Source organism: Pinus tabuliformis, chromosome X (genome assembly GCF_031772625.1).
Source record: "Pinus tabuliformis cultivar Carrire ecotype Pingquan chromosome X, CPIR1, whole genome shotgun sequence".
Classification (NCBI taxonomy): Eukaryota; Viridiplantae; Streptophyta; class Pinopsida; order Pinales; family Pinaceae; genus Pinus; species Pinus tabuliformis.
This window is the reverse complement of record NC_142308.1, coordinates 486,211,988-486,236,879: the sequence shown is the minus strand read 5'-3', so window position 1 is coordinate 486,236,879 and position 24,892 is coordinate 486,211,988. Positions and strand designations below refer to the sequence as shown.

The 24,892-nt window shown below is 39.7% G+C and overlaps 1 protein-coding gene and 1 pseudogene across 1 annotated transcript in view; both read left to right on the top strand.

Annotated features, from left to right (window-relative positions):
• LOC149140793 (phosphoenolpyruvate phosphatase-like) overlaps positions 1 to 24,892 on the top strand; it is a 328,894-nt gene that overhangs the window by 236,517 nt on the left and 67,485 nt on the right. The window lies entirely within an intron of this gene.
• LOC149140794 (uncharacterized) lies at positions 14,358 to 21,586 on the top strand (annotated as a pseudogene).

Below are 24,892 nucleotides of genomic sequence, written 5' to 3'. Positions count from 1 at the left end.
GCAGAGGATGCGTACTTGGGAAGTATGCTAAGGCAACATTCCCAAGAAGTGACAATAGAGCAGATGGCGTGTTAGGACTTATACATTTAGATATTTGTGGCCTGATGTCCACTAGAGCTCTTAGTGGTGCCGAATACTTCATCACCTTTATTGATGACCATTCTAGGAAAACCCGGATCTAGACCAAAGATGAGGTCTTCGATCGTTTCAGAGCGTTTAAGGCTCTCGCAGTGAATGCAACAAGGAAGAAGATCAAGGTGCTTTGCTCAGATAATGGTGGAGAATATATTGATAAAGACTTCACAAATTTTTGCGCAAAGGAAGGCATAAAAAGAGAATGGACACCTCCATATAATCCACAGTAGAATGGGGTAGTAGAGAGGAAAAATAGAACCATAGTTGGGGCTGCAAAAGCTATGTTGTATGACTAGGATTTGCTCAGGATTTTATGGGCAGAGGCATGTAACACGACAATGTATATTCATAATAGGACTCCTCATAGAGCATTGGGGAAGAAAACGCCAGAAGTGGTCTTCACAAGGAAGAAGCCAAAAGTTAGTCACTTCAGGATCTTTGGCAGTGTTGCTTATTGCCACGTGCCAGATGAAAAGCATACCAAATTGGATCAGACTGCAGAGAAGGGGTTTCTCATTGGGTATAGCGAAACCTCAAAGGAATACATGATCTGCATTCCTAGCAGTAGGAAGATTGTAGTAAGATGAGATGTGAAATTCATGGAGGAATGAGCTTTCAGGAGATATCGTGAGATGTCTGCAGGTGATCAAAATCAGTCAGCAAAAGCTCTTTTAGTCTAGCCACAAGGGCAGCGAATGGGATCGGAAGTAGGAAAGTCACAGGGATTGGGTACATTGACTAGTACCAGTGTTTCCTTAGGGGCAGGAGATTCGGGGAGTTCATAGCAGACGGAGCAGTAGAGGCAGGATGAGGAGGAGCTAGTTGAACCTCCCACCACTAGTGGTCGAGCCAACAAAGAGGTTTGTCAGACATTGAGAGATGTAGAGGAGTTTATTGGAACTCCTAGGATGAACAAGAGAGAACACAGAGAACCTAACAGGTACCAAGCATTGGTGGCTCAGGTTGCAGAACCTTCCAACTTTCAGGAGGTCGCACAACATTAGGTGTGGGTAGATTCCATGGTAGAAGAGTATAGCTCTATCATGACGAATGATGTTTGGGAGGTGGTGCCAAGACCTGAAGATAGGTTAGTTGTAGGTTCTAGATGGATCTACAAGATCAAGTATGTTGCAGGTGGTAGTGTGGAAAAGTACAAGTCTAGGTTTGTGGCAAAGGGGTATGCACAAAAAGAAGGGATATTTTATGAGAGACCTATGCCCCAGTTGCTAGATACACTTCTATTCGATTAGTTATATCCCTAGCAGCTCAGATGGGATGGCAGAGTCACTAGATGGACATCAAGAAAACATTCTTGAACGGGGTTATAAAGGAAGAGTTGTACATAGAACAGCCAGAGGGCTTCGAAACTCATGAGAGGCGCACTCATGTGTGCAGACTAAAGAAAGTTCTATACGGACTCAAATAGGTTCCCAGGGCGTGGTATGGTCAGATTGACAACTACTTACAGCAGATGGGATTCGCCAAGAGTGACGCAAATCCCAATCTTTACTATTTAATGGTAGAGGGTGAGCCACTCATCCTAGTATTGTATGTGGATGATCTCTTCTTGACAGGATCATCAGGGCTCATAGAGGATTGCAAGAGGAACCTGACAGCAGAGTTTGATATGAAGGATTTGGGGTTGATGCACTATTTCCTTGGATTGGAAGTGTGATAGAAGGATGGGGAGATCTTCCTTGGGAAAGGAAGATACGCTACAGATATTTTGAAAAGGTTCGGAATGCAGGATTGTAAACCGATGTCTACACCCATGATTACCAACTGGAAGAAGATAGATGCATCAGATGACAAGGATGTCGACCCCACCTTGTATAGACAACTTATTGGGTCTCTCATGTATCTGGTCAACACTAGGCCAGATATTTGCTTCGCAGTCAATACCCTCAATCAGTTTATGGTAGAGCCGAAGAAGGTACATTGGGCAGTAGCGAGGCATATTCTGAGGTATGTGCGCAACACAGTCGAGTATGGGTTGAGATATACCCGAGGGGATGGCGTCAGACTATGTGGGTTCATAGATGCAGATTGGGCAGGCAGTTCAGTAGACAGGAAAAGTACCTCCGAGTATTGCTTCAACGTTGGATCAGGGATGGTTTGGTGGTGCAGCAGGAAGCAAAAGTCAGTAGCACTGAGCTCTGCAAATTAGAATACATGGCAGCAAGCACAACTATGTGCGAAGCTCTATGGTAGCAAGCACAACTACTTATGAAGCTATATGGCATTGGAAGCTGCTAGTAAGCTTGTTCAGGCAGAGGATGGAGGCGACCAGAATCTACTGTGGTAACCAGAGTTACATCAAGTTCTCTGAGAATCCAGTGTTTCATGACAGGTCGAAACATATAGATATTCGATGTCATTTCATTAGAGATTGTGTACAACGTTGTGCGGTCCAGCTACAGTATGTTCCCACAAAAGAGCAGGTTGCAGATATACTCACGCAAGCTCTAGGAAGAGCTAATTTCATCTATTTCAGAGAAGATATGGGTATGGTGGAGAACCCATTTCAGTAGCAAGGACGGATTAATTTTGTATGCTTCCTAATTGCAGTAGTTGCAGATGCAGCAACAACAAATGAGAAGTAGTTGTAGTGCAAATGCAGAATTGGCAGTGTCAGCGACAACACATATGCAACATTAGAATTGTGCAGTAGTTGGTGGGCAGCAACAACCAGACATAAGTAGTGTGACAAAAGTGATACAGAGACGGGGTATTCTGGCAGGATGTGCAGCACTAGAGAGAGAACACAATCCTCACTAAGAGGGAGTGTTAGTTTCTGTAGCATCAGATGTGTTGTAGCTATGAAATTTGGTGGAGAGGCTAGAATACATGAGATCTCCAAAACCCAGAAATTGTTTATGGAAATTTCACCTAGAGATGTCTTAATTAGATTTTTAACCAGTTTTTTAATATTCCCTAAGTCTAAATTTAGGGAATATGGTTAATTAATCAAAATTAATTAAGTCAAGGTGCAAATCATTTAGAAACTCACACAAATCGACTCCAAGATGATCCTAGACATTGATTAAGTTTTAATTTTGACCATTGGTGCTCCAACAGTGGATTATAAGAGGAAGTCGATGGGCACTTGGAGAATGAATCAGAGCAGACACTCAGTGATCTAGGCAGATTGATTTTCCAGTAGCAGAGTAATTCAGCAGGAAGATTCGAGCTAGAGATTGAGTAGCAAGTGGCAAAGGAGTAAAGCAATATTTTGGTGAAGGTTTTCAGTGCCGGAAGAGTCAGATTAAGGGAGTGCGAGTTTGCCCAGAGGGACTGCGCAGGCAGCAACAACAAAGCAGTTTGATCTAGCTAGAGGAGTAGTCAATTCAGTAGCTGGTGGTCGGGATTTTGATCAGGAGGACCAGTGAATCAGTTCCAAAGCCAGAGAGAAGCAAAGATGTAGATTTTAGAAGTTTCCAGAGGCATCAACAACAAGGCCTGTGCAAGCACTGCACAAAGGTTAATGCAAAAGGCAGTACGAATTGCTGAGGGGTTAGTCTCGGGAGCTGAAATTAGCTGTGGGGTGAGGAAAAATCCTCAGAATAATTTTTCCAGTGATTCTCTCAGGTTGGATTACCAATTTTACATCCAAATTATTGTACTCAGATTTGCTGCTGAAGAATAATAATAAAACCCTCATCTGCTGCACTGGTTTTCCCAAGTTGTATTTTTTTGGGGACAATTGTCCAAAAATAACAGTGTCAAAATTTTTGTGTGCCAGAATTTCTCAGTTTTCGGTATTTTGTTTTCCATAGTATTTTCATGGTGAAAATTGCAGTTGTGATTTTATTCATTGTTTTTCATAGCAAATAAATTGCATAATTAAATTTATAGTTAGGAGAATAATTTCCAGTTACTGCAATAGATGAAATTTTCAAAGGTTGGCATTGATGTCAGCAGGTCAATAAGCTTGTGCACGATCATCAGGTGGTTGTAGAGGTTGTTAAGGCTTGTACAGGTTCTAGAGCTTGTGATGATGCTTGGGAGTTTGTTAGAGGTTTGTTGATGTTATGAGGTGCTATAGTAGAGTTGCAGGAGTATGTAGAAGTTGGACAAGCTCTGGAGGTGCCTAGCAAGGTGATGTAGAAGTATGGCAGAGTTTTGGGCACAACAGTATGATTTTCCTAAAGTTAGAGCAACATTGCTAGGATGATAACTAGCACAGAGCAAGGATTTCAGCAACCTCCTTGGGTACCCACTCTATCATTGCGATGATCATCCATGGGTGATAGTTCTATCCTAGCGATGAGGCCTGTAGGTGACAAATGTGCATTATCTCGGGCCTAAACCAAAGTAATTTCTCATGGTATTTGGTGAGAAGGTTCGAATGGACTTGGTCATCAACGTTACATGGATTTGGTCTCAAGATCGTTGTCTTCATAGTTGTGAATGCATTGATAATTATGGTGTTTGTTGATTTGGTCCACAAATATTGTTGATCTAGTCAATGGTCCAATGATGTGCATGCATTGATCATTAGAGTAGTGGATTTAATGGCAAATTTTGGTCATCGACAGTTAATTATTGTCCAAGCGCCCCACTTAAAGATTATTTTATTAATTTGGTTAAATTGGTCCATCATTAGTTTCGAAATGCCATCAAAGAATCTAGGGTATTTGCCCATGGTAATCAACAAATCGACTTGGTTAAATACACAAGGTGATTAGACAATTGGGAGTGCACTTTAGGGTGATCAATCTGAGCATTTTGAAGACTACCTTTTCTGCGGATCGGTCTGGCTCTAAAGATGGATCATTCTAACTTCTGATTGCTTTGACATAGGCACATATATTTTATGTTTTGGTTTCTTTTGAATTTTTTTGGCTCAGGTATAAAGGATCAAAGGCATGATTGTCAAAGCATATTATGATGGTGCGTATGCAGTCTCTGAGACACTTGTGTGCATGGAATCTGGTCAGAATGCAGTGTGAGAACATTATTTGAGTTTGGAGTGGAATTAGCAGAGATTGACTTGAGCCAAAAGGAACCTGTGTGCATGGAAAAATTAAATCTGCCTATGATGGCAAAGTGATCATACAAAGTATTTTCCAGTGAATGGAGTATGGCACCTGTAGCACGAGATTGTTAGACAATGCATGGTAAGTGTAACTATGTGCATGATCATGTGTGTTGGAATGAGTTGCTGGTGCGAATGAAGCTGCATTATTCCAGAACTAATGACTGAGACAATTACCAATGTGCATGACAGAGATTAAAGACATCTGAAGCAAATATAATAAGTAGAGCATAGAGTCAAAGGATTGCTACTGTTGTGTATTCCTTGTGCTAACAATATGCTTGCAGGGATCATGCTGCCATAGATGATCTTGTAGCTCTCATTTTATTGATATATTGCTATGGTGTGTCATTTTGCCAGTGTTGTCGCGCAGATTGACACGACAACGCTCAGACCGGGGGCTGCCACCTTGATCCCCGATCCCTCCGTTTAAGCCTGTCTCCCGCGGCTAAGGGGGGTAGTCCCTGTGAGATGATGAGACCAATTGTCGACCAGTTGGTTGGGAGACACGAGATACGATATAAAAAGCACTCGATGGATTTGATTAATTTAGCAGACCAGTGCCTTAAGAGATTGTGGTTAAAACGATTACTTGTTAAATGATATAAAAATATGGACCATGAACAGCAATCATCTATCATCAGCTAAATCACAATGCTCTTAGAATGACCAAAACGATATCCAGCAATTGAGAATTTTCAAAAAATGAATGCTTTAAACCACCACGAATCATAAACCATTAACCAGATATCAATTTCGCATCTCGACTTGAAAATTTAGATCTCAGCATGAAAGATATGACAATTCCCGAAAATAACTGGATCTAAAAATTTCCACAATATTTTTATATTTTTTCGAATTTTTTTTTTTTTTTTAAATGAAAATTCTAAATCTAAACTATATATAAAAAATTAAAGTAAACCAAAATTAAAATAAATAAATCCTTTTTTATTTTTTAATTTTCATATAATAAAAATCTATAAAAAACTAAACGATTTATTAAAAAATTTAAAATCTAAAAAATTAAACCAAAGTCTAACCAAACTAAAATCTAAAACACCAACTATACAAAAATATAAACTTGAGTCTAAAAAAAACTAATTAAAACCTATGACTAACCCTTTTTTCTTTTTTCTTTTTTTTTATAAAAATGGAATTTAAAAAAAAGAACGTAAGGCAATCGAACTAAAACTAAAAAAAATGAAAAACCCTACGATAGCATTCAAGCTACCCAACCCTACCTAAACTACGCAACCACGCAAATACCTTTCATATATACGATACCTGTGGCGAGTCTGCGAACGACGGCGGAGAGTCAATAACAGGTCAGAGACTGCGTGCGTAGAAAGCTATTTTCGTTGGAGAATGCTTGGCCACTGAGGATTTAACATGCTGCAAACTATGACGAGGCGATCCACGGCTTTTACGAGTTGAGGAATACCAGAAGTCGTGGCCTGCTAATGGATTTCAGCTGGATCGACAGTGACTATGGTGGAATACCTCCACGCACGACACGGTGGGCTCAAGCCATGAAACCTCATGCGACCTTACCAGAATTCTAACAGCGGATAAATGGAAGTCTCAGCCACGTAAAATGCAACTTTGAAAGCACGCTTCCTCTGGCCCGATGACGCTATAGAAGTGCATAAACGACAGAGAAATCTCCCAAAAAAGACACAGTCGATGGCGCAGATTGTTTCTGAGATTATACAGGATGAATTCGATTTTAAGATCTGAGCTTCTCACTGTGACTGTTGGCGGCCAGAAAACTATTTGAAATCGATCCTTCTTTGAATCCCCTTCTGATCTGATATCTCTTTACAGCTTGGACTCCTCACATGCACACAGACATTTTGCAGATTTAATGAGTGTTGAAAAACCCAAATCGTGGTGCAGGTGAAATGGCTGGAACGGTGTCAATTGAAATCGAATCTGAGCCAGTTCTGGGCACGGCAGCATCGATAAAGTGGTAGCTACTGACAGGGCATGGGAGCCACGGGTGAAATCTGATTTACCTGCCAAAAATGATTTCGAAATTTTTCATGTGATAAAATGAAACCTAAAAACCCTAAACCCTGATAAAAACTGCATAAAGCAAAAAAAAATTAAAACCCTAGAACAGCTAATTTAATTTACAGATTTGGCCCCTCAAAAGCCAGATTCAGCAATAAGCACAGAAATATTTTAAAGAACAGAAATTTCAGACTGTCACTGTGAAGAACTTCAGAAAATCTCTCATGCAAATTAGAAAAATAAACCGAATGATAGACCCAGGATCAAATCCAACTGGGCTCAGCAAAAAATGCTTGCGGGAGTTGGCTGGTTCAGCCGAGAACTTCCCCGAACGCCCACAAATTTCCTTCAGAAAGGGTTTTCTGCACAGCTCAGAACAACCATCAGTAAAGAGGGCAAAAATGCTGCTAGATCTCAGAAAGTAATGGAGATACCTGCCATTACTTCAGAAACCCTAACAACACTCAAGCCCTAGCAAGTGAACAAGATACCTGTGCCCACAATACTCTACAAAAAGCTATTATTAATGGCTGAAAATAACATATGCAGAAAATTAAACAATCTCACAGCATTTCAAGAGAGTAACACCAGCAAGATATGGACCCCAAAATCTTCTTTTATTAACCAGAAACAGATTTACAAGAGAGCTTCTTCAGTCTTAGACTCACAGATCTTCCAATGATCTGCACTGACCCCTAGCACCCTACTTAAAGGAAATGACTCCAACGGCTAGTTCGAGTGATCCATGCTGAAATGATCTCGACCGTTGATGAGGATCAAGACATCTCTTGATCTCATCCGTCGATTTATTAAAAAATAATATTTTGCATGCATTCACTTAAAATATTATTATTTTATTAGTTAGGGTTTTTGCTTTATTTTTTTTATTATTTTTTATTTATTTTAATTTTTTAATTTTTTATTAATTTTTTATCTATTTTATTATTTTATTATTTTTATTCATTTTTTAATTTTTCAATTCATTTTAAAATGGATCATCGAACTAAGCCTTCGGAAACATCACCTAGGACCTAGGACTTAGGACTCATGAGGGGATTTAAAACATTTTTCGACCCTCAAGACACATTACATCATGACTTTTACAAATTTACATCTTAAGGGGACAAACCCACTTAATACAGACCCTCACAAATCACCCAGTTCTGCGACACAACTATAATCTAGCAGATTAACACACTAGGATTCTCCTAAAGTTCTAATGACAAAATCCATCCCGGCTTTGGGGTCAGGTTTGAAGGAAAACTCTGCCGATCATGGATCGGTGAGACGAAAAACCTTCCGGGACGTAGATTACCATTAGAAAGTTAGGTCCACCTAGGCAATTTACATACACGACTCATATCTGCTAAGATTATTTACAATTCATACATGCAGACTGGGTTTACAATTAGATTGATCAAGCTGCTGATGACTGCAGGATGGCACGGACATGCTAATCAGGTGCTGCCCCTTTTTGCAAAGAAAAGGGGGGGGGGTACTGCATGGGTAGTTGACTAGTAGAGGTCAACATCTGGCTCTACTTGGGGACACGTTGCTGCTTGCAGGAATGTGAGAATCCAGAATCTGCATCCATGCAACACATAACAAAATATAAGTAGCGTCCATCCCAAAAATCATCATATAGCATTAAGCACAGGAAAGATAAAAGCTCTTCATTTATTGACTATCTAAAGCAGAAATAAAAATGCGGAAAAAACAAGGAGTAGGGTTAGAAATACGATACAAAAGATGCCCCATGGCATCACATGTGTTCAATATAGTGCATACTGAGCATTTGCCTGCTTTTAGGCAAATCTGTTGGCTGCTTGTCGGATGTGCCATGTCCAATTTTGCATATGGTAGGACTTTTTCCTATCCGAAAATCAAGCTGCTCGCGGCCATTTGATGTGTCAAATCTTCTTCTCATTTTCTTTCTCTTGCGCTTTTTCTTTCTCGCTGGTTGACTTACTGATGACCTGGAACTTTCTGTTTCAGAACTATCAGATGAAGTATGCGTGATATGTCTTTCTTTATCCTGCATCTGATCTTTGTCGTTTTTAAGTCTATCTGGATCACCTTCAGTTAACCATCTTTCATTCGAACCAATAACCTTCTCATAATAAGATGGAACTTGTTGTGACAAATAAGAAGGCTCCTGATCTGTTGATGTCCCCTGGTTTCTCTTATCCTCTGACCATTGTTGAAACTTTTGAACCTGTATTTTAATGACATCCATCTGACTAGAGTGTTCAACCTTTAAATCACTGATTTGCCTGGCATGGTCTTCTTCCATATCTTTTATTACTTTATCGGTCTTTTCCTTTAAGTTCATCAAGAAATACTGTATAGAGTTTATTTCTTCTTTATGATTTGCTTGCATGGTGGCCAACTGATGATCCATAATTAATAACTTGTTTTGCATAGAATCAATTTCCCTATCATGATCAGCTTTCATGGTCGCCATATTTTCTTCTAAGCCTGACATCTTGCTTTGCATGAATCTAATTTCTGTTTCATGATTAGTCTTCATGGCCTCAATTTCTTTAGCATGCTGATTTTGCATAATCTCTATCTCCCTATTACGTTTTTCAAGGTGGGTGCACAAAGTTCTCACGTCATTGACATAATTAGTTTGATTAGCCCCCATATTTTTTACCAGCATCATTAGTTCTTGTATAATTTGCTTTTGCTCTTCCTTTTCATTGTCATTTGTCCCTGATTTTTCATTATCATGAACTTGGTCTGCGATATTTCCGGTGGATGACACATTCTGATCTGGAAAACTTTCTTCAATAGCTGGATTTTTTATAAGATTACTTTTTTTCTTTTGCACAATTATAGAGGTAGAAGGCAAGCTGTTTGGACTATCATATCTATCTTTAAAAGCATTGAGAATGTCTTGTAAAGAAGTGAAAAAATCATTAGGAAAATTATTAAACCAATTCAAGGCATCACCCTCTAAAGAATGGACAAATAGACGCATCTTGAAATCTTCATGATTATATTGAGGAAATCTACAATATAAGATCATTACACAAGTAAACCTGTTTAAATGCTGTCTAACAGCGACCGAATCACCACCCGAGAACTTAAATAATTTAGAAATGGCCTCTTTCAGAAGATCATGGAGATTATCAGTAAAATGACATGGTTTAAATGAATAATCCATGATGAACAATAAGGGATCAAATGGATGATAGAAAGAGATTTCTGCTCAAGAAAATTAAGAGATGAAAGAAGTGGAGTCGCCACTTGAACAATGAATCTGATTCTAGGATCCAAAAAGTAACCACAAGCAGATATGAGGAAAGCTTCTTGTCTGGGAAGAATGAGAAAGTGGAGTCGCCACCCAAACAAGAAACAAACCGAAGAGATGCTACTGATATGGCGAAAAATAAGGCAATAAAAGATCCAAATGATAACCCAAAAGGTTGAATTTGCCAGCTCAAAATGAGAGATGAGAAAGATGAGAAGGTGAATGTCGATGAAACTTCCAGGAACAGAAAAACTCTATCCCCGGCAACAGCGCGCAGATTGACACGACAACGCTCAGACCGGGGGCTGTCACCTTGATCCCCGATCCCTCCGTTTAAGCCTGTCTCCCGCGGCTAAGGGGGGTAGTCCCTGTGAGATGATGAGACCAACTGTCGACCAGTTGGTTGGGAGACACGAGATACGATATAAAAAGCACTCGATGTATTTGATTAATTTAGCAGACCAGTGCCTTAAGAGATTGTGGTTAAAACGATTTCTTGTTAAATGATATAAAAATATGGACCATGAACAGCAATCATCTATCATCAGCTAAATCACAATGCTCTTAGAATGACCAAAACGATATCCAGCAATTGAGAATTTTCAAAAAATGAATGCTTTAAACCACCACGAATCATAAACCATTAACCAGATATCAATTTTGCATCTCGACTTGAAAATTTAGATCTCAGCATGAAAGATATGACAATTCCCGAAAATAACTGGATCTAAAAATTTCCACAATATTTTTATATTTTTTCGAATATTTTTTTTTTTTTTTTTTTTTTTAAATGAAAATTCTAAATCTAAACTATATATAAAAAATTAAAGTAAACCAAAATTAAAATAAATAAATCCTTTTTTATTTTTTAATTTTCATATAATAAAAATCTATAAAAAACTAAACGATTTATTAAAAAATTTAAAATCTAAAAAATTAAACCAAAGTCTAACCAAACTAAAATCTAAAACACCAACTATACAAAAATATAAACTTAAGTCTAAAAAAATCTAATTAAAACCTACGACTAACTCTTTTTTTTTTTTTTTTATAAAAATGGAATTTAAAAAAAAGAACGTAAGGCAATCGAACTAAAACTAAAAAAAATGAAAAACCCTGCGATAGCATTCAAGCTACCCAACCCTACCTAAACTACGCAACCACGCAAATACCTTTTATATATACGATACCTGTGGCGAGTCTGCGAACGACGGCGGAGAGTCAATAACAGGTCAGAGACTGCGTGCGTAGAAAGCTATTTTCGCTGGAGAATGCTTGGCCACCGAGGATTTAACGTGCTGCAAACTATGACGAGGCGATCCACGGCTTTTACGAGTTGAGGAATACCAGAAGTCGTGGCCTGCTAATGGATTTCAGCTGGATCGACAGTGACTATGGCGGAATACCTCCACGCACGACACGGTGGGCTCAAGCCATGAAACCTCATGCGACCTTACCAGAATTCTAACAGCGGATAAATGGAAGTCTCAGCCACGTAAAATACAACTTTGAAAGCACGCTTCCTCTGGCTCGATGACGCTATAGAAGTGCATAAACGACAGAGAAATCTCCCAAAAAAGACACAGTCGATGGCGCAGATTATTTCTGAGATTATACAGGATGAATTCGATTTTAAGATCTGAGCTTCTCACTGTGACTGTTGGCGGCCAGAAAACTATTTGAAATCGATCCTTCTTTGAATCCCCTTCTGATCTGATATCTCTTTACAGCTTGGACTCCTCACATGCACGCAGACATTTTGCAGATTTAATGAGTGTTGAAACGCGTGGGTACCCAAATCGTGGTGCAGGTGAAATGGCTAGAACAGTGTCAATTGAAATCGAATCTGAGCCAGTTCTGGGCACGACAGCATCGATAAAGTGGTAGCTACTGACAGGGCATGGGAGCCACGGGTGAAATCTGATTTACCTGCCAAAAATGATTTCGAAAATTTTCATGTGATAAAATGAAACCTAAAAACCCTAAACCCTGATAAAAACTGCATAAAGCAAAAAAAAAAATTAAAACCCTAGAACAGCGAATTTAATTTACAAATTTGGCCCCTCAAAAGCCAGATTCAGCAATAAGCACAGAAATATTTTAAAGAACAGAAATTTCAGACTGTCACTGTGAAGAACTTCAGAAAATCTCTCATGCAAATTAGAAAAATAAACCGAATGATAGACCCAGGATCAAATCCAACTGGGCTCAGCAAAAAATGCTTGCGGGAGTTGGTTGTTTCAGCCGAGAACTTCCCCGAACGCCCACAAATTTCCTTCAGAAAGGGTTTTCTGCACAGCTCAGAACAACCATCAGTAAAGAGGGCAAAAATGCTGCTAGATCTCAGAAAGTAATGGAGATACCTGCCATTACTTCAGAAACCCTAACAACACTCAAACCCTAGCAAGTGAACAAGATACCTGTGCCCACAATGCTCTACAAAAAGCTATTATTAATGGCTGAAAATAACATATGCAGAAAATTAAACAATCTCACAGCATTTCAAGAGAGTAACACCAGCAAGATATGGACCCCAAAGTCTTCTTTTATTAACCAGAAACAGATTTACAAGAGAGCTTCTTCAGTCTTAGACTCACAGATCTTCCAATGATCTGCACTGACCCCTAGCACCCTACTTAAAGGAAATGACTCCAACGGCTAGTTCGAGTGATCCACGCTGAAATGATCTCGACCGTTGATGAGGATCAAGACATCTCTTGATCTCATCCATCGATTTATTAAAAAATAATATTTTGCTTGCATTCACTTAAAATATTATTATTTTATTAGTTAGGGTTTTTACTTTATTTTTTTATTGTTTTTTATTTATTTTAATTTTTTAATTTTTTATTAATTTTTTATCTATTTTATTATTTTTATTCATTTTTTAATTTTTCAATTCATTTTAAAATGGATCATCGAACTAAGCCTTCGGAAACATCACCTAGGACCTAGGACTTAGGACTCATGAGGGGATTTAAAACATTTTTCGACCTCAAGACCCATTACATCATGACTTTTACAAATTTACATCTTAAGGGGACAAACCCACTTAATACAGACCCTCACAAATCACCCAGTTCTGCGACACAACTATAATCTAGCAGATTAACACACTAGGATTCTCCTAAAGTTCTAATGACAAAATCCATCCCGGCTTTGGGGTCAGGTTTGAAGGAAAACTCTGCCGATCATGGATCGGTGAGACGAAAAACCTTCCGGGACGTAGATTACCATTAGAAAGTTAGGTCCACCTAGGCAATTTACATACACGACTCATATCTGCTAAGATTATTTACAATTCATACATGCAGACTGGGTTTACAATTAGATTGATCAAGCTGCTGATGACTGCAGGATGGCACGGACACGCTGATCAGGTGCTGCCCCTTTTTGCAAAGAAAAGGGGGGGTACTGCATGGGCAGTTGACCAGTAGAGGTCAACAGCGAGTATGGTAGAATTGTTGTGTTTTAGTTAAGTGTGAGCCATGTTGAGATATATGTTGCTAAGGGCAGAGTATAAGTCTATTAATATGTATGGCTGAGGGATGAGGTGTTTGGATGAGTTTTCTTGAGGGCAGAATAAAACTTGTTTGATGGAAAGACATTATTCATGGTACTAACTGATGTGGTTGTAGGGACAGAGTGTTGTTGACCTAAGAGAGGATGTAATGTATGGGTTTAATACCTTGATGAGTGGTTGGCTACCTTATGGTTTGTAATGATATTGTTCTGTAGTTAATGAATTGTGCAACTATCTATTGTATGGTACTAATACAAAGAGTTTGTCAGAGAACATGGGTATGGCTGAGTAAATTTATAACATCTTACTGCCTACGTATTTCAGTGTATGTTGCTGGTTAACATGGCAATTAGGTGCATGGTAAGAGTATGATTGCTGCTAGGGTTTTATGAATGTATGCTGCTAGGGCTTGTCACAATCGATGGGCAGAAAGGTTTTATGATGCAGAGATATTTGGTATTATTGTGAGCAGAGGTTATGCTATTGTTGTTTGCAGCAGAAATGATGATGAGCTAGGGCTTTGTCACTGTATGAATGCTAGTAATTGTTGCTTGTATGGTTAAAGTTTTTGTTGCTAGGGTATTGAGCAATTTGTATTGAGTTGTTGTAATTGAGGTTGAGATCATTGTGTTGGTGATTGTATATGCCAAAGTTTGTGATGTGCTAATCTGCATAGTTGTTGTGTTATTGTCATGGTGGTATGCTGCTAGATAAGTCTTGTATTGATGCCATTATGGTTTGACGTTGTATTGATGTTCTAGCTGAGTGACATTGGTGATGCGACAGTTTGTTGAATCTATTGAGTCACAAATTTTATCAGCCCTTAAGCAGGCAGCAATGGAAATCATCCAGCACATAGGGAAAGAGGCTACAATAAGGGTATTGGTTGCTGAGAGAAAGGCTACTCTTTTTGAACAGGAATTGATTAATACCAAGCAAGAGGCATTAGCTATGCTTTTGCGGTTGAAACACAGCATGGATGCTCAGATTATTCAAGCAGAAAGGGCGTGCGTGATTAAAAGGAAACAAATACAAGAAATGGGAGCTAAATTACTGACATCACAAGATACAGTGACAACATTAAAGACTGAGTTGAAAAGAAAAGGAGAAGTATTGGAGAAGATGAAAAAAGTGATGTGCCCATTGGATGATAACTGTCTTGATCTAATGCGTTTTTCCTTAAAATATTCAACAATGCAAGTACATTGTCAGCAAAGCAATCACCTGAGTGCATGCTTACTGGAAAACCTAGTCTGCCATTTGTAATCATGAAGTGCAAATAACAACATATACTTGCAAATGGAGATAACTAGGGAAGATATAGAGAAATTGCTAATGAATAAACTGCAGATGTGTTGCTTTTATCGGAAGGAAATGAGAACAAAGAATGCATGCCTACTGAGAATGATTTAAGGTCACGATCAGTGGAGGAAAGACAGATGGCAAGCACTGTCTGTTTTCAAGGCCAAACAGATATACCTGTAACTACAGTTGCAAGTGTAACACAAGATTACTGTACACATGCAAGGGGCAACATGTTTCTATTGCAATTGTTGATTTGGGGTAGCATCGGATGTGCTTCAACCATGAAAATTGGTGGAGAGGCTAAGGCACATGAGATCTCCAATAATCAGAAATGGTTTGCGCAGATTCTAAACAATTTGGGAGATATTAAAATAATTAATATTTTTAATGGAGTCCCTAAGTCTTAACTTAGGGAAAATAAAATATTAATGTGAATTAATATAAAACTATGTTAGAATGGTCCAAAAGTCATGGATCAAGCCAAATCTAATCTTAGCCGTTGATTAGGGACTTAATCTAGGCCGTTGATTTGTCAATGAGAAAAGTATAAGAGGAGGCTTGAGGGTCACTTGGAGAACACACCAAGAGATCAAGATTTCGACTTTTTGAGGCTGTGTTTGCTGAGAAAGTTGAGAGAGTGATCTGGAGTTGTAGCTGAGGGGGCAGTGAATACAGAAGCAGAGACAGTGCTGGGAGGATTAGCGCAGCAGCCAGGAAAGTTGACGAAGAGGGCAGAATCCGAAATTGTCGGGAACAGTCAGAATTGTTGGGAAAGTTGACGTAGACGACAGAAGCCAGAACTGTTGGGAATAGCAGGAACTGCTGGAACAGCCGGGAAAGCTGACGCAGAGGGCAGAAGCCGGAACTGCCAGAACAATTGGGAAAGCTAACGTAGAGGGCAAAAGTCGGAACTGTCGGGAACAAAGCCGGAAATGCCGGGAATAGCCAAAACTGCTGGGAACTGCCGGAATAGCTGGGAAAGTTGATGCAAAGGGCAGAAGTCGGAACTGCCGGGAGAGCTGACGTTGGGGTTTCGTGGGGTAGATTGGAGCTGTGGATCTACCAGAGTGTTTATCCGGGGTTTCAGCCAGAATATCTGCTTCCAAGTAGAGAGGTGCTACTGCTGAGATTTTTCTCTGTTGGGTGAGCCAGATTTGGCACCCAGATTGTATTATGCAACTGTTTAATAAATCAAACCCTCAAATAGTTGCACCGGTTTTCCCGCATTGGGTTTTTCTGGGGACATTAGTCCAAAACAACAGTGTCACGTGTGTGCTTGTTTCTGTTTCCTTCAGTTCATGATTTATAATGTGTTAAGCATATACTTGTATTTATTTCCAGTATTTACATGGTAAATAACTTGTTAATTAACAGAACAAGTAGGTAGGAATAAATTAGTAAAGTACATGAAGGGTTTCTAACAGCTAGACTTAGGAATTCCAACATGGTATCAGAGCGTGGTTGTAGATCACAGGAGAACTGAGGACATCAGCTGAGCAAGAGCAGCAACAACAAAAACCAACTGTCCCGAGTGACAGAAGTTGTTCCTAGCAGAGTAGCAGCAAGGAAGGGGTGACGCAGTGCCTACATAATCAAGATTGAGCCAAGAAGAGGTTGTGCGGAGGTTGAGAGAGGCAAAAACAGGCACACGCAAAGGCCAGGAGGGCTGACGCAGTTGGCTAAGGAAGCTGATTTGCTAGTGCCGGGATTGCGCAGAGCTTAGGAGCTCTAATTTTCAGTTTGCTGGTGTTTAGGAGGCTGTGGGTAGGTTGTAGAGTGAAGCTGGTGGGGTACTGTATTTAGAACAATACCTAACAGGGCAAGACCAAGGGGAGGGAGTTGCTGCCGAGGCAGATTTCTAGCCAAGGAATCCAGATCAGTGGTGTAGATGCACAAATGATCGGAGAGGGGCAACTTGATAGTTGGCAGAAGGATTTCCAGGAGGGAAATCGGGACTCAGAGGGAGTCCAGAAGAGAACTTCCAGACGGGAAGTAGAGTGACTTGGAGGAGTCGAACAGAGAACTTCCAGATGGGAAGTAGAGAGACTCAGCAGGAGTTGAACCAAGAACTTCCAGGCGGGAAGTAGAGAGACTCGGAGGAGTCGACAGAGAAGAGTAGAGAGATGGCCATGAATGGGATGAGGGATCAGGATAGGCTAGACGGAGCGTCCAACTTTGTGGTCTGGAAGGCTAGGATCCTGTCCATTCTAGATAAACATCGTATCAAGGCCTTCGCCTTGAGGGATGACGATTGTGCCATGAGTACTCATGTGCCACTTGAGAAGAAGTGGGGAGACATCGAGCTATAGTCAGGTGAATTACAGGTGATGAGGGGCAGGATCCTCGAGGTACCCAACCTCTTGGATTATACCTTGATGCGAGAGCTCCGATGAAGAGTAGTAGTACTCGCAGATGTCGGTAGAGACGAATGAGAATGGAGCAACAGAGGGAGCGACAATGCAGGATTCCCAGGATAGTGCGGGGCTAGCAGGCTGCAACAATGCGAGAGGCACGGGAGTTTTGCACTAGTGTAGGATGGCATAGAGAAGTGTGCAGCGGTGCGAGATGCAGGGAGTTGTTGCAGCAGCGCAGAGGTCAGAGAGGAAGCACTTGTCAATGGCAGAGGGAGCTTCAACATCGGGAGTGTCTCTAGCTTGACAGAGATGTCAGAGTTGGGAGATCAGTTACTTACTTCTCAGTAACTGAGTTGTAATGCAGCAGTTAGCAGTGGCGGTGCTATGGGCAGCACGATGCAACATGATGAGAGGGGATGCAGTGCAGACGCAACAGTGGCAGTGGCAGGGCCATGGGCAGCAGCACGAATGCAGAGGGAGTTGTTGTATAGATGCAACAGTGGTAGTGGTAGAGCCATGGGTGGCAATACGAGATACAACAGTGGAGATGATGGGCAGCAGGCCTAGCATCAGGGACCAATGTCGGATAATCAGAGTGATGCTCAGTGAGGAGTATTACTAGAGCACAGTCCTCACTAAGAGGGAGTGTTGATTTGGGGTAGCATCGGATGTGCTCTAGCCATGAAAATTGGTGGAGAGGCTAAGGCAAATGAGATCTCCAATACCCAGAAATGGTTTGGGCAGATTCTAAACAGTTTGGGAGATATTAAAATAATTAATATTTTTAATGGAATCCCTAAGTCTAAACTTAGGGAAAATAAAATATTAATGTGAATTAATATAAAACTATGTTAGTATGGTCCAAAAGTCATGGATCAAGCTAGATCTAATCTTAGCCGTTGATTAGGGACTTAATCTCGGCCGTTGATTTGTCAATGAGAAAAGTATAAGAGGAGGCTTGAGGGTCACTTGGAGAACACACCAAGAGATCAAGATTTCGATTTTCTAAGACTGAGTTTGCTGAGAAAGTTGAAAGAGTGATCTGGAGTTGCAACTAAGGGGCAGTGAATACAGAAGCAGAGAGGCAGAGATAGTGCCAGGAGGATCAGCACAGTAGTTGGGAAAGTTGACTCAGAGGCAGAAGCCGGAACAGCCGGGAAAGTTGACACAGAGGGCAGAAGTCGGAACTGTCGGGAACAACCGGAACTACCGGGAAAGCTGACGCAGAGGACAGAAGCTGGAACTGTCGGAACAAATGGGAAAGCTGATGTAGAGGGCAGAAGCCAGAACTGTCGGGAACAAAACCGGAACTGCCGGGAACAACAGGAATTGTCGGAACAGCCGGGAAAGCCTGACGCAGAGGGCAGAAGTCAGAACTACCAGGAACAACCGGAACAATCGAGAAAGCTGACGCAGAGGGCAAAAGCCAGAATTGCAGGGAGAGCTGACACTGGGGTTTCGTGGGCAGATTGGAGCTGCTGGAGTGTTTATCCGGGGTTTCAGCTAGAATATCTGCTTCCAAGTAGAGAGGTGCTACTGCCGAGAATTTTCTCTATTGAGTGAGCCGGATTTGGCACCCAGATTGTACTCTAAAATTGCGTAATAAATCAAACCCTCAGATAGTTGCACTGGTTTTCCTGCATTGGGTTTTTCAGGGACATTAGTCCAAAACAATGGTGTCACTTGTGTGCTTGTTTCTGTTTCCTTCAGTTGATGATCTGTAATGTGTTGAGCATGTACTTGTATTTATTTCCAGTATTTACATGGTAAATAACTTGTTAATTAACAGAACAAGTAGGTAGGAATAAATCAGTAAAGGACATGAAGGGTTTCTAACAGTTAGACTTAGAAATTCCAACAGCAATGACATATCCTTGTGCCAAGTCGGAGAATACCTATGTTACCGGATCCGTCAGCCATGGGGGATGGATTTGCGGATCCCCGGATCTGATCCGGATCCGGATCTGGATTCGCTTGGATCCGCCTAGGGACCCATATGAAAATGTTTTCTTCACGATAATGTGCACCCCGAAATTCAAACTGCGTTCCTACAATTTGGGATTTTTACAACACAAAAATACCTATATTCACTGAATTAATTTTCTGTTAATATTCGTTGAATTAATTCCTAACTTTGGGTCCCTTTGGTCACGGGAGAAGTTCATATTCGCTGAATTAATACTCTATTAATATTTGTTGAATTAATACTCTGTTAACGGGAGAAGTTCATATTCGCTGAATTAATACTCTATTAATATTTGTTGAATTAACACACTATTAATATTCGCTGAATAAATACCTAGCTTTAGGTCTATTTGCTCACGGAAGAGGTTATTTCCCAAATAATACTTAGCTTAATACCTGGCTATTAAAATGCATTCGGTGGGTTGCTTGTAGCCACCATGGCGGGCACCCTCTCTGGGTCATCCCGTCACCAATGGAACATATCAGTAATGTTAGAAATACTATGGTATCGGAAACCAAGGGCTAACCATTCGTTGGAACATGCAGACATTTGGAGACACTTACGGAAAATTTATTAATGTTCTAGAGATTATTCACTTTCAGATGTCGGGAGCTCAACTCGTAACTTATTAAGATTAATAACTATATAATTTATAACCTATAATAATAATAATAATACAGATAATACTATAAAAATTTAAATTTATAATATCGTAAGCTCATATATTAATGAACTCAGCTTATAACTTATTAATATTAACAACTATGTAATTTATAACATATAATAATAATAATACAGATATATTATACAAATTAAAATTTATAATATTGTAAGCTCATATATATTAATTAAATTTTAAAATTTGGTATTTTAAAGTTAAGTTTTATATTTATATTTTAATTTCTAAATTAAAATTATATATATAAGATTCAAACTTAGATTTTAAAAAAATTATAATTTAGAATTAAGTTCTATATTTATATTATAATTTATATATTGCACTATAAATAGAAATATTAAAATTTATATATATCTATTAAATCAAATATATTAGTTTATTATATCATATATTGAAAATATATATTTATTATTAAATATCGCATAAAATATAATTATATATTTAAAATTTTGTATTTTTACAAATTATAATTGCTAATGTTTATCTTCTTTGAAAGTAAGGAGACTTTTAAATGGCTCAAGGCCTAAAAGTATCTTGTGAGGGTGGAAGTTGCCCCTATTACATACCACATACAAGTTATTTTTAGATGGCCAATTTTGTCTACACATAATGATGTAGCTGCATGCTGAGATATTCAGATTGTATCAACAGAGGTTAGACCAGTAACCATGAATATTGTAGCCTTTTTCATATTATATAATATACATGTCGTTTCCCCGCTGTATCCGGATCCTGGCTTTTAAAAAATCTGACGGATCCGGATCCGTATCCGCATCTGGATCCGGATCCGCATCCGGATCCGGATCCGGATCCTGGTAACTTAGGAGAATACCAATGTAAATAGTCGAAGACATGAATTCTGTGCAAAAAGAAAATGTTGGGTGTTTTCTTTCTCAATGCTGGGTGTGTACACTTGATAGAGGTTCAGTCCATTTGGAAAGAAACGCATCTCCAACTTCACAGTCTGATGCTTTCCTAGGTGTTGAGAGAAAATTAGTTATGACTGATACAGGTGCTATTCCAGTTAGAAATCCAGAAAAGAAAAAATATCGCCTGTCTTTTCCAGATGTATATAGTGCAACATTTCTTCCAGAAGATAGAGAAGCAAGTGCACGGGAAGCTGAATCTTCTCAGACTTCTGGTGGAGATGAGAAAGCTGCATCTTCTACTAGGGAGAGTCTAGGCATGAAAGTTGAAAACAAAGATGCAAATAGTTGTGGACTGGATACCAATAAGCATGTTGAAGAGAAGGGAAATTTAGAAGTTGATTTTAGTACCTCTAGCAAGCTTCTTGTTGAGGATAATATTATTTTGTAGTATCACAGGAATAATTTTTACATGGCACTGGATAATATATTAGACTATTTGCAAGAAAAAATTAAAGCTGATGGGTAGTGTTGCATGACTCTTGGAATTAACATCAGAAATGGATGCTTTCTTCTGCCTTCTTCTTGGAGTCTTGTTTTATCATCTGCAATTACAGAAGGTAAAGAGGCATTGAATCAAGGTAATCTGAGACCTAATGAAGAGTACATCAGTGTTCATAACAAGAATATTTTGCAAATTTTTGCATCTATTGGAAGATTGTTGGGCCTAAAAGTGTATAAAAAGGGGCTTGCTACAGCCAAAATACCAAAATCGTTTATTCCAGGATCACATCTGCTGCTCATAGGGAAAGAGACAAACTTGCAGAATCAAATTTCTGAGTGTTGGATACCATCAACTGTAGACAGCATGGAATTGATGCAGCAGCCAGACATGCCATTGTTTGAGGACAAGCAATGTCGGGGAGGAGGAACTGTAATGTTCAGAGAGGATTAATTGGCCCAAGGGATGAAGTAGCCTATCCATCCCCGTAGGCTATAGTCCTCAATAAAAGGGAAAACCTCAAAATTCCCAATGCTTGGGCAAGTTTTGGGGTAGCTGGGAAAGAGACCCAAAGTGCGGGTATGGAGTGAATTTTACTGGATCAACTGAAAGAGCCACTCTGGGGAGAATCTATAACTACAAGAGGGTGAATTCATTTGAATCATCATTGTGGATCTATTTATCTTTTTTTTTTTCTTGAGCCTGAGGCGAGGGTTCAAGACTCCTTTCCCCTTGTCAATTTCGATTGTGAAAGATTCCACCCTAGTTAACACATTTTCTATTTATCTTCTCTTGTTCTCGCACAGGAAGAAGTTCTAGAAGAACAGCGAGTTCGGTGATAATAAATCTCTTTTTTTGGGGCGGCGAGTTTTGTGGTGATTGACTTCTGTAGGAAGCAAGATCCTGTAAAGTTTCTCCTCTGTCTGAGACAAGATTACCACCTAAGCAACGAAGTTCTACGATATTTGATCTCTGTTTGGCAGTAAGATTCGGTGGAGATTGATCTCTGTTTGGCACAGGGGTCCATCTAAGGTAGAGAGACTGTAAAATTACTATCTATGAGGGTAGCGCATTCTACCTACAAGGAAGAAATGAAGCACGACCTTTCCTGAAGAAATCATATCCCTTGAAAGTCTAAGAAGTACTTGGTGCAGGACCGAACCCTAGTCCCTTGTGGAATTCATTGATTAAATGAACGCGGGAATGTATAGATATCCGTCTACGTGTGGGGCAATGCCTAACCAGCCTGCCATAGGGCATTAAATGCCCGGGGATATGCAGGCTGGTTAACGCGATAACACGGGAGCGGCGAATTTCGGCATTAAATAATATTTAGGCTTCTGCGTGTTATCGGGCTAACCAGCCTGCATATGCCCGGGCATTTAATGTCCTATGGCAGCCTGGTTAGGCACTGCCTACGTGTGGTACCCCTATTTGCGTCAGATTAATACTGGAGGAACAAACATTGGATTACGCCAAGCATAGATTGTTCTGTCAGCCAAATCGGACACCTGAGTCAGCGACTCTTAGCACAACGGTTGAAGAACGGAAAAAAAATCCATGCGACGGGTTGCCTGGTGAGTGGATCAACGGAGGTGACATTGGCGTCGGCTGTGGTGGTAAAAATCATTGAGACAGACCGTGAGACGTCGTGTGGATCAATGGAGGTGACGTTGGCGTCGACTGTGGTGGTAAAAATCATTGAGAGAGACCGTAATTCCTGAGTCACGACGTCTGGTTGAAATCTGAAACCGAAAACCGACGTGGCTGGTAATTCGAGACAAGGTGAATTTTGAAAGTGCTCGGCTGAAAACAGGGTGCGAGCACTTTATTGGTATCTTGGGAAATAACGGAGATTCTAATCTGCAGCGGGCCCGAGATTATCAACGCGCTCAAAGGCGGTGCATTGAACCTTGCGTAGTGCTTTTAAAAGTATATGTAGTATTGTTAATTGAGGGCTACATTTATTACATTAGTTAGTTACATGCTAATTGAATTTCTCTGGTATTATTGGATCGCCAACAATCTGAGATTCTGAATTTAGACGTGAAATCTCTATTATCGAACTAGTTCTGTTTGCCACCACTGAACGTTAACCATTTTGTGAATGAATTTTTAGTGTTGTGCCAGATTGCTGGTGAAATTGATGATCAATATACTGAACTGTGGGATTTATTTCAATTATTGATTGAAGCTTGAATTTATTGAATGCTGCACTTTCTGTTCAGTCTATTGTATCACTGAGAAGCTGTTACTGTTGCGTTGAAGAATGCAATATTTGGTATTGAGTTAACTATTATTTGGAAAGAGAAATTCTTCTAAAACCCTAGTACTGTAGAAACCCTAGGTCAAAATTGCCCTAGCTTATTACACCTAGAATGGTATCAACTTACAATCTGTAAATGATGCTAGTCACATGCCTAAAAAATAATACTGAGAATCAGATGGGGTTTCACGAGAAGCTTTTGGTATGAAAAGAAAGTGGGCACTGAAAATATTTCCTCCAAAGAACTATGACATATTCTTTCCAGCATTAGATTGGCGACTGGGGTTCAGACCATCCACATGGAAATTTGTCCCGAAGCTGCCCAATTTTAATAGGGTTGAGCATGAATTAAGAAAAAAATATTTTCTTAAGGTTGTGGGTCTTAATATTATTGTCATTTACATGTGGCAAAGCCAACCTTTTCTTAAGTCAGATCTAGTCTAATTTATTTTATATCTATATATCTAGATTTGGTTGTTGTAGACTAGGTCCAAAGTACTCCAAAATTAATATTATTTTATTGTAAGGGAAGTCAAAACCTCCTTACAATGTAGATACTTCCTCATTTTGAATCATGGTTGGAGGGTGGGAGTATTTATGTCCCCACGGACATAATACAATTTTTTTGGTTTGTTGGTGTTTCGGGTTGATCCTTCTATGCTTTTTCTTCTTAGTTCTTGCCTATAAATTGTGCTTTAAAGATTAATTTTACAGTTATAATTTGGTAATCACAATACTTCCCTACTAATCCATTTGAGGGATAGATGATCACTTGGAAAGGGAGGTCTAGGCTCTAGGTTCTTCATCTCGCCCTTAGTTTCCCTGTAGGAATACTGTTGTGTTGGACATGGCCTCTAATCGTCAACCTTGTGGGACATTGGTGTAGTGGTCCTCCAAGTGAAGTCAAATCCCTTGTAGGTTAGTCTAGATTGGTTTGAGTGGGATTGTTCACCCCCAACTCCTCGCCCATCTAGTCCTAAAGGATGAGT